Genomic DNA, 11,649 nt, shown 5'->3' with positions numbered 1-11,649 from the left:
GAGGGATCCTCAGTCGATCTAGATGGAATAGTCTAGACATTTTTTTTCCTGTTCAGCAAAAGGAGAGGTATTCCCTGCCCATGCCAGTCCCTTACACACTTTCATCAAGGGCACCCACAGTGGGAATGGGCACTACTCCCCTTGTGGATGCTGGCTAAACTTAGGTGCCATCCTCAGGATAAAACCTACCTGTGTAGAATTTGTAGGCACCTTGGCTCTTTTCATATCTTGATGTCAATGTGTATGGAGTGGAACCAGTGGTCCTGACGCTTCCCCTCCCCCTCCCCATGCATCTCTTAATGTGATATGTGACAGGTGTATCATGCACTCCACCAATGAAGGACATTATGAGAGGCCACTCCTGGGCCCCCACCTACCTAGCAAGGCAATGTGCAAAAGGGGGTCCTCTGGGTGCTCACGGCGTCGGTCTCCCTTACTTAGCAAACACTATAGGTTACTTCCCTGTGTATTCTTCCAACTTGGTGGGTGCGGGGTGTGGTGTGTGTGTGTTCTTTCCTGACCTCTTTTATCTGACTAAGCAAGGAGAGCATTTGTAAGACTAAACATCAATTGTGGATGCATACCTGTCAACCGGCATTAAGATCTCTACAAATTCTGTTGGTTGTGGTATGAATCTCGGCATCTTTTCCTGCTGTGGGTTAAACCACAGAGCCTAGAGCTTGCTGATCAGAAGGTTAGCAGTTCGAATCCCCATGACGGGGTGAGCTCCCATTGCTCGGTCCCTGCTCCTGCCAACCTAGCAGTTCAAAAGCACATCAAAGTGCAAGTAGGTAAATAGGTACCGCTCTGGCGGGAAGGTAAACGGCATTTCCGTGTGCTGCTCTGGTTCTCCAGAAGCGGCTTAGTCATGCTGGCCACATGACCCGGAAGCTGCACGCCGGCTCCCTTGGCCAGTAAAATGAGATGAGCGCCGCCACCCCAGAGTCGGCGATCAGGGGTCCCTTTACTGTATTACTCATTTCAGTTAGTGGGAGGAGATGGAGCAAATGGAACATCATGGGACTCTGAACTAATCTGATGAGAGATACAGCCAATAAGTTAGTCAACTGGGCACAGTAGATGGAAACTGGGTAACTACTGTGCCATGGAATTTGGAAATTATCCTTTGGGGACAAAAGATTTCAGCACCTTCAGCTTGAAGAAGCTGGCTGAAAAGACAGTTTGCCTCATTCAAAACAACATGCTTCTCATGACCCAGAGCTGGGACAGAGCTCTCCTTCCTCTTCACTAGGTGAAATAGCCATAAGTGACAGGCTTGCTATAACAAAACACCATATCAGAATAACATTGAGGAAGTGCTATTGTCTTGTCTTTCTCTTAAGAATTTGCTTTCACAAATGTGCCTGTGCTTTTATAGTAAAGAGGGAAATTATCTCCATGGGGAAATGGCTCTAGCAGCAACAGGGGTGCAAATTAATAAGTACATAGTACTGCTTTCTGAGGGTTTGTTTCCATGCACTGGTGAACCTGTGCCTGGGTTCTCAGACTGCCTTACATGAACAAATTACTGAACAAATAATTAATATATGTCTAATGAAGACAGTTTAATGGATTTTTAGAAGACTCGGCAGAAACCATAATCACAGGTATCAAGTACCTCTCAGTGCACCTACTGATTGTACTTCTCCATCAAAATCAAAACTAGAGTTCAGGGAGAAATGGTCTAATTTAGCCTCAACTCTGACACACTATTTTTCTGCATGCAGGGGCCTGAATCCCCCCAAAGTGCCAGCAAAAGGTGCCCCCCAACTCCTGGCACCCCACCTGAAGCCTCTCTTGAGTGGGATGGGCTGTGGGGTGAAGGGCTGAATGGGGAAGGAAGGGGGCGTTGCCGTTAGTGTGATCTGGTTTTTACAAAAATCCAGAGTGAGCAAGGTAATAACTGCTATTACCTTTGAATTGCAAGTAAAGGAACAGAAATGTGAGAGTTTGGCCTTGGCAAATGCCAGCATGGGGCAGTTTTAAGCTTGCACCAGGAAGTTCACATGGCACACCACCCTCCTTTTATTAATTCAGGAGTGTAGAACAGGCTTCATTGCAAGAGGCTCAGTGATGCAGCCTTGCAGTGTCGCTTTCATTCTGTAGAAGCTGTGCAGGAGAACGCCCTGCCATTTTAGTGAGCAAGATGAGGGGCAGAATTTGGATTTTTCTGTCCACTCTGAATCTGCTGCCCCAGTTGGCCATGGCACTTTGGGTCAGGTTAGGGATGGCTTGCAATGTAAGTTGGCGTTATAACAGGGCTGGAGCAGTTCAGATATCGTCGACTTTTCCCTCCCCTGAACCGTCTCCTAGTGTACCAAAACCAACCCCATAATTCCAACAAAATAATTTAGGGATTCAGAAAACCCCAATGGTTTGTGCCAGTAAAAATTAATTATCCAGTCGTAGTTTGAGCAGAGCCTTGCATGTTGAGCTCTATTGACACAAAATGTCTTATTAACTATATAAAATTGCAAAGCAATGTGTTGTTTAAACCAGACTGGAAGATGCAGTATAAATTCAGATCTTCCACATTTCCCAAGTGTGTCTTTTGAAATGTACATTTAAAATAAAAAGAGATAGATAAATAGATGATAGATAGATAGATAGATAGATAGATAGATAGATAGATAGATAGATAGATAGATGATAGATAGATGATAGATAGAGATAGATTATGATAGAGATAGATGATAGATAGATAGATAGATAGATGATACATAGATAGATAGATAGATAGATAGATAGATAGATAGATAGATAGATGATAGATGGATAAATGATGGATAGATGTGCACTTTTTGCACTCCCTAAATGGCAGGTCTGGGTCACTGAATGTGAAAGGAAATTAGGTTAAGTTTACAGAATTCCAGCACTCACGCTTTAAGTTTTGATATGAGATTTTGAGTTTCAAAATAGAGGCATTTTCAAATGAAACTTTAGGCAAGATTTCCCTTCAGTGTTGGTTTAGATTATGCAACATCCTTAGGACCTCTTTGGCAGAGCTCTTTGGGCAGTGCCCACAACTGCCTCTGCTTGCCACACATGCAAAACTGTGAGTGACCCTTGCTTCCTCCTGCCATACTCTGCCAGTGTGAAGGCAGAGACACTCTCATCACAAGAGGCGTACAGGCCTCCCTACTTTGCACAATGCCCAGTGGAATGAGGAAGAGAAAGCAATTAATGCTTTTTCTCTGTTTCCTAATCTCATGCGAAGGCAACTGGAATTACCCTTTACCTTCTTTTATACTGGCACCCCAGGGCTAAATGATATGGGGTTGCATGTGGTATTAAGACCATGTTCATGGTAGACCATCTTACTTGACTAAAAGTGATCACCAAAGAAGAGCAATTTAGCCTAGGATGGCAAACCTCTCTTTTGGGGGGCCTGAAGGCTGTGTTTGTGCTTGACCTGCCCTCTGGGAACTGGTGTGCTGTGTCTATTTTTAAAATATATGTTATTATCGCTGGCACTGCCAAAATTGGTGGGGTTGTCAGGGGTGGGGAATGGCAGATCAGCCTCCCAAGCTGTGAATTGGCCACCCCAGTTTACACATTTTGCCCTGCAGAAACTAACAAACACAAAATGTGAGCATGCGATCAGGAGAAGAGCCCAGCTAGATTAGGCCAAAGGCTCACCTAGTCATAGAATTGGAGGGTTGAACGTGACCCAAAGGGTCATCGAGTCCAACTCTTGCAAAGCATTGTTCTCCTAGTGGCCCACCAGATACCTGTGGGAAGTCTTCACACAACTGGCATTCCCATGGAAACATGCAGCCCTCCTATCCAAGATGGCAGCGGACAGTCTCCAATGGGATGTCCTCAATGAAGCTGAGTTCCCCCAGCTCAGACCAGGACTGGGAGCACCTGCATCTCTGTGCTGGAGAATCTTCATCTTGTTTTCTTTCATTCCCAAGAAAGGCAAGCACTTTTCTTCCCCACGATGACTCAGTTTTCCCAGATGGAAAGGGTATACTCATCATGGCTTTGGCAGCAAATCCCACACGCATTTTCCCACCAGCCTCTCCTCAGATGAATCAAACACAACTGTTTGTTTAACCACTTCAAGAAAACTGGGTTCCATCCAGTGGCTTCCAGGGTCATGAGGAGGAGTCTGGCTGGCATGTGTGTTCGAGAGGAAGCAGAACATGGCAAAAGCTACCAAATGTAAACAACCAGGATCCTTTCAGGCCAGGACACATTGTTCTCTGCTAACAGTGAGTTCTGGGAGCTTTGCTAGTTTGCTTTGGGAGTAAATAACCCAATCATTACCCTTTTAGCACAAGCTCCTCTGGCAACTTCTCTAAGTCTCACAAGCCCTTCCTGGTTTGGCCAAAGCACGCATTTTTATCAGTGAAATGTGATGTCCTTTGTCAGTGAGATATAAGCAAGGTTAATTCTCTCTCTTGCATAGAGAGATTGGGCGGAATCTGGAATTACAGCCTTTGTTACAAAAAGGTGCATTTCTAGTCCTCCTGGATGTCATGCATTTGAAAACAGGCAATGGATGACAAATTGCTGCTGCAGCAGGAAAGGCAGGCAGCCTCCGCAAGGGGCCCCAACAGTGCCAAGGGAGGCATTCATGAGCAGAGCGCATGGCGAGCTTCTCTGTCTTTACGGCCAAGCACAGCGCCACTGCCCTGCCACCATTTCTGCCCATCCAAGGGGATGGGGCAATGGAAAGCAATTCTTTTAAAAAGAAAAAGTTTGAATGTTGCGTTCAGAAAAGGCTTTGAACATTTTTGTGAAGGGGTCTAACTGCTCCTTTGTAAAAGCACTTTTACTTTGTAAAGAAGTGGTATTCCATACATGGTTTCATTTTCAATGGCCTCTGAAACAAATTCAGTGTGTATATGATTCTTTCTTTCTTGAGTGATGGTTAACTTGGAGCCAAATGTAATGGTAAAAATACATGGGTTTCCTATCCTGGCTTATGAGGGGGGTGGGATGCTAATGGATGCCTCACTTCAGCAGAAGCAGGTAACTAGGGATGCTTCTCAGCTGGCTCCCACTAATGGTTTTGTTTTGTTTAAGCAGGTGAAGATCTTATTTTTATTTTCTCAGGTCTCTTTACTCGCAGTTTTATCTGTGCTGGTTTTACTCTGCTTTTATCTGCTCCATCATTGCTTGAACTGTTTTATGTATCTATGTACTTAGTATTTTATTATTTCACTCAAAAAAATACCCCAGAATATTTGTTAATGTACATACATTTATTTAAATCAAACAAAACAAAAATATCACCCAGGGGCACTAAGGTAAAGGTAAAGGTACCCCTACCCGTTCGGGCCAGTCTTGCCAGACTCTAGGATTGTGCGCTCATCTCACTCAATAGGCCGGCAGCCAGCGCTGTCCGCAGACACTTCCGGGTCACGTGGCCAGCGTGACAAGCTGCATCTGGCGAGCCAGCGCAGCACACGGAAACGCCGTTTACCTTCCCGCTAGTAAGCGGTCCCTATTTATCTACTTGCACCCGGGGGTGTTTTCGAACTGCTAGGTTGGCAGGCGCTGGGACCGAGCAACGGGAGCGCACCCCGCCACGGGGATTCGAACCGCCGACCATGCGATCCGCAAGTCCTAGGGGCACTAAGGGAAACTCAACTACAACACTCACCAGGGACCTGTCAAAGATTCCCCACCCCTGTTCTAAGGGAAAGTGAAAACAATAGCCTTCCTTTGAAGTTGTTTTTTTTTTAATAGCTAGATGTGCATTGATTAAGTATACCATATCCTTCATTAGGCCAAGTTATTTAGCCAGATAAGCCACGAAGGAGGACATTTATCTTTGTTGTATGAATAAGAATACATCAGCATTGTATTTTTCTTCAGGAAAACCTGAAGACTTCTTGGGTCCTTAACTTCAATGATCTGCAATTCCAGGACTTTGATCAGAAGCTCAAGACGTTTTCCTGTAAACACTCCCATTGTGCCCTGACAGGGGGAAGCAAAAAAAGAGGTAACGGTAAAGGACTCCTGACAGTTAAGTCCAGTTGCAGATGACTCTGGGGTTGGGGTGCTCATCTCGCTTTACAGGCCGAGGGAGCCGGCGTTTGTCCGCAGACAGTATTTCGGGTCAAAGCCATATAAATATTCTCCTGACCTGCCTGGACACACACTTCGTTTTTCACCACTTTCCATCAAGTCAGCGATGGAAGAACTTCTGCTGCATCTGAGCTCCAGTGCTAAGGCACCATTTTAAAATACACTTAAGCATGTAACTGAATTACCATTTTAAGCCTGCCTGAACAAAGCTGCTGTATCTGTTACTCTTCAACACAAGTATTCTGAGTAAATGTTTGTTTGTTTTTTTACTTTTCACAAGACTGTGTGTGATTATTGTTTTATAAAGGAGAGAAAGGGGGAAATAGCAGGAGAATCCAGTCTGCCTTAAAACATCCTGCATTACTTAAGTTAGAAGCCTAAAACTAGCCTATCTAAGCTTCCTCTTAATCTGCAAAGGGATGCAATCACAAACACGAAGGAAGGATAATATTTAACAAATATATCCTCTCCTAGAATCTATTCACATCCCTAACACCATTAACTTTGCAAAAACTGAATTTGGCATGCCAGACAGATAACCATGATTTATTTTGTTTCGTAAAACAAAACTGGAGCCACATTGTCATCCAAACCACAATCTGAACTGTTCTCTCTCAGCAGCAAAAGCGCCTAGCAGTTAATTGGTGATTACGATAATTTAAAAAATGCTTCGCATCCCAGCAGACCCTCACTCTGCTCGCTTTCAGCTATCCTGCTGCACATTCAATTCTTTAGAGGAAGTGGTAACGGGGAAACGACAATAAATCTCCAAGCAACTAACAGATCCAGCGGGATTCATGTGGAAATTTATTTCCAAGTAATACCAAGGGAAATTGAAATGAGAGAGTGCGCAGGATCATCTGCCAAGATTCAAATATCCTTTAGGAATCAAGTATCAGATGCATTACTTGTAAGCGCCATTTCTACAACATGGGGAAAACCAGTCGTAGTCAATAAAAATGGACCTGTGTGGCCATTGAACAAACGACCTTCTACTGCCATTTATACAAAGTCTTTTAAAGAAAAAGCTCACAGAGCTGTAGAGATGCAGCTGCACAAAAGCTGTTTTCATCCTCATAAACTCTTCAAACATCTGGACCCCACATTCTTGGAGCAAACTGTTCCCCAATGAACGCCTCTGCTTTGCTGCTCACATTTATACACTCCCTTCTTAAGGTCGTGTCCTGGGCACAAAGCAAATTTTAGACATGCATGTGTGTGAATTTTCGCAACCAGTTTTTCATAGTGCTTTCAATTATGATCCACTAGCCAAATGACCACTTCTAGCAAACAAATTGCCCCCCACCTCTTGGACTTTGTGCAAGGGGCAGCATATTTTATAAGATCTATGGGAATATCAAACAATATCAATACAGCATATCTGTAAATATATTTCTGAGCAGATGCTCCTATGAATTCATATGAGAATGATCCATCAAGAATACTGTTGCAGGAACCTTTAAGGGCCTTTTTATGAGAACAAAAAGAAAGCAGCATTTTCTTCCCACAATCTCTTTAGACACCTGCCTCTTCCCTTAGCTGGGAAAATCCACCTTTCCAAGCCCTGAGAGCGAAGCATTGCTGAATTGTTAACCAACAATTCTCAGCTATTAGGCTGTTTGAACAGAATGGACTGCAGCTTTGCCCTCCCCAGGAGAAATCTCCAGTCCCTTCAGTCAAAGGCCAAGGTGTCACTGAGGGAGGAATCCAATGTTATGCTGGACTACTATTTCAGATGGAAAGCTCACCCGTATACAGAAACAACAACAAAAAATTGGCATGTCAAGGTTTGGCTAGAATTTTTAGCCTTCTTTTCTATGTGGGGAAAAGAAAGCATTCAATCATGGAAGCCCCCGTCTCAGGCACTACAGCCCAGGCCCAGGCTCACCTCCACAATGGACAGGAAAAGGCCTAAGCAGGGGTGGAAAGCCCAGTGGGCCCCCCCCAAAGGCCCTGGACTCCCACAGACAGTAGTTTCCCCATCCATTTGTTTCTCCATACGCTGCTGGCTGCGTTCCTGATAAGCTCCCTTGATATATGATCTGTCAAGCAAGGTGATGCACAGAATTGAAAGGTGTTATCTAACACTGTTAGAACTCACAAGGAGCCGACAGCAAAAGCTTTACACCCGAGGTAAATATTGCATGGTATTATGTATATAATAAATTGAATCCAGGTGTCCTGAAGTTTGAACATACCTGAGCTGAGTTACAGCCTTTGTGTTGGATGCTGTGACACACAACTGTGCGTCTTGGCAAGCAACCATCCAGGAAATGTGCAGGTGGCATTATCAAAAGAGGAACTTAGCATAGTGTGCGTGTGTAACCAGGTGGGAGCCCAACCTTTTGTAACATCCCACCAAGTGTGAAGGGACATGGGTGGCGCTGTGGATTAAACCACAGAGCCTAGGACTTGATGATCAGAAGGTTGGTGGTTCGAATCCCCGCGACGGGGTGAGCTCCCGTTGCTCAGTCCCTGCTCCTCCCAACCTAGCAGTTCGAAAGCACGTCAAAGTGCAAGTAGATAAATAGGTACCACTCCAGCGGGAAGGTAAGCAATAGCATTTCCGTGCGCTGCTCTGGTTCGCCAGAAGCGGCTTAGTCATGCTGGCCACATGACCTGGAAGCTGTACGCCGGCTCCCTCAGCCAATAAAGCGAGATGAGCGCCGCAACCCCAGAGTCGGCCACAACTGGACCTAATGGTCGGGGTCCCTTTACCTTTACCAAGTGTGAAACTTTTTTTTACTGCACATGTATCTGATCAGAGAACCATGGGAGAAGGCACTGGCAAAATCATGTTTGCCGCTGACCGGGACATTACAATTTCATACCCACTACAGTACTTTGTAAGTGGCTGTATGTGTGGCTATTATGCCATATTTAAAGCATTTTAGAGTCTGAAATCCAATCTGAGAGAAAGATTGCAAAACAGTTTTGAATGAATCCAAGATGAATATATATCCAGACTGAAAGCTAAATGATTTTAAAAGCACTATACTCAAGGGCAGCTTTCAACGAACAGGCTGTGCTCCCCTTGGACACTCATGTACTCCTTCCACATGTATGCTTGTGCACCTTCATTTGCACATGAGCGCTTTCAATTTTGTGCCTCCTAAATCTCTCAGTGTTCACCATCCAAACTAGTGGCCAGTACTTCATGGCATCTTGAATCCCAATTCTGTCTTCTGTAGTATTGCTACCCCTGCCAGTTTGGTATCACCTGCAAATTTGATGAGCATCCCCTCAATTCCTTCTTCCAAGGCGTTTATAAAGATGTTGAACAACAGGTCCAGGACTGAACCCTGCAGCACCCCGCTTGTCACTTTTTCCAGGATGACAAGGAACCATTAGTGAGCCCACTTTGGGTTTCGTCATTCAACCACCTACAAATCCACCTAACAGTTACCTCATCCAGCCCACATTTCAGCTGCTTCTCTGCAAGAAGATCATGGGGCACTTTGTTAAAAGCCTTACTGAAGTCAAGATACACTACATCCATAGCATTCCCCCAATTTACCAAGCTAGCAACTCTATCAAAAAAAGAAATTAGATTTGACTGGCATAACTTGTTTTTGAGAAACACACGCTGGGTCTTATAATTTACATAGGTAAATCGATCCCTCCCAGAATTGAGAGAGGACAAGTCGCAGGAGAGCGGTGGATCACATGCTTTGCAAATGGAGGAACCCAGATTTGATATGTGGCCCTGAAGAGCTGCTGCCATCCAATGCTGGGCTCGGTGATAAATAGACCAACCTAGTGTAAGGTTGTATCTAGACTGGTAACGTCCGGATCAGACTACTGCAATGCATACCACATGGGGTCCCTTTTGCCGACTTTAAAAAGGTAAAGGTACCACTGCCCGTACGGGCCAGTCGTGTCCGACTCTAGGGTTGTGCACCCATCTCACTTAAGAGGCCGGGGGCCAGCGCTGTCCGGAGACGTGGCCAGCGTGACGAAGCTGCTCTGGCAAGCCGACACCAATGCAGCACACGGAAACACCGTTTACCTTCCCGCTAGAAAGTGGTACCTATTTATCTACTTGCACCTAGGGGTGCTTTTGAACTGCTAGGTAGGCAGGAGCTGGGACCGAACGACGGGAGCTCACCCCGCCACAGGGATTCGAACCGCCGACCATGCGATCAGCAAGTCCTAGGCACTGAGGTTTTACCCACAGCGCCACCCGCATCCCATTGCCGACTTTAATTGATCCCAAATTCCGCTGTTAGAATGTTGACTGGGCCTTGCTAAAGGAAACCTCTCACCAGCCCTGGAGCCTCTTCAGTCTGCCAATCCATTTTGAAGCGAAATTCTTAATGCTTGTGCTTATCATTAAAATCCTATATAGCTTTATGACACCAGAACAAGGTATCCTGCCTGCTTATTAAGGTTGAAATCTTTCTCTACGTGTTTTGCTGGCCTGCAGAGGTTAGCAGGGTTGCAGCTAGACAAAAAGTCTTTTCAGCTGTGGTACACTACATATGGAATGTTCTCCCAAGGGATGTTCAGCTAGCCACCTGCACTGACAAACTGGAACGTGTCCAGAGGAGGGCAACCAAAATGGTCAAAGGCCTGGAAACGATGCCTTATGAGGAACAGCTAAGGGAGCTGGGCATGTTTAGCCTGGAGAAGAGGAGGTTAAGGGGTGATATGATAGCCATGTTCAAATATATAAAAGGATGTCACATAGAGGAGGGAGAAAGGTTGTTTTCTGCTGCTCCAGAGAAGCAGACACGGAGCAATGGATCCAAACTACAAGAAAGAAGATTCCACCTAAACATTAGGAAGAACTTCCTGACAGTAAGAGCTGTTCGACAGTGGAATTTGCTGCCAAGGAGTGTGGTGGAGTCTCCTTCTTTGGAGGTCTTTAAGCAGAGGCTTGACAACCATATGTCAGGAGTGCTCTGATGGTGTTTCCTGCTTGGCAGGGGATTGGACTCGATGGCCCTTGTGGTCTCTTCCAACTCTATGATTCTATGATTCTTAATGCCTTTCCAACTGCAAGTTTGGTCCTTTGTATAGATGCCCAGACTCAGGCCTATTAATATATGTTTCTAGGCCATACTACAGGGTGACAGAATGCTGGAAACTAGTAGATATCATGAATGGTGGCATTGGACAAACAAACAGGAGTATCACATCACATTTCAAGCATTAGTGCTCTCTTTCCTCTGGAAGCTATAATAACTTTGCTACCCCCTCCCATGGACTTCACATTCTGACATGCTTTACGGGGCAGAGCCCTTGACACCTCTAAACCCTGGAGCTATGAGCAACAGAAGTAATTAATTATAATATTGTGGTTACAATTTAATAGATAGCAGATAGGGTGCCACAGAAGGGGAGAAACTACTCCATGGAAAGCAGGGTGGGAAGTCGATAAAAATAAAAGACAAAATTGTGTTTTGATTGTACACACTGAAAATGCTGAAACTTTTGAGCACAAGGAACTTTCTCAAGAAGATATATTCCATAGTTCTTGTTTTATGGGGAGCGTCGTGGCAACAGCAGTTTTATGACTTATGTGGCCTTAGCATATGTTAGTTAGGCAACAGTCCTATTAAAGTCAGTGATTCATCGTTATCATGCACTTAAATTGCCTCAAAG

This window comes from Podarcis gaigeae (assembly GCF_964106915.1).
Source record: "Podarcis gaigeae genome assembly, chromosome: 1".
Taxonomy (NCBI): Eukaryota; Metazoa; Chordata; class Lepidosauria; order Squamata; family Lacertidae; genus Podarcis; species Podarcis gaigeae.
Note: the sequence above shows the minus strand (reverse complement) of the source record.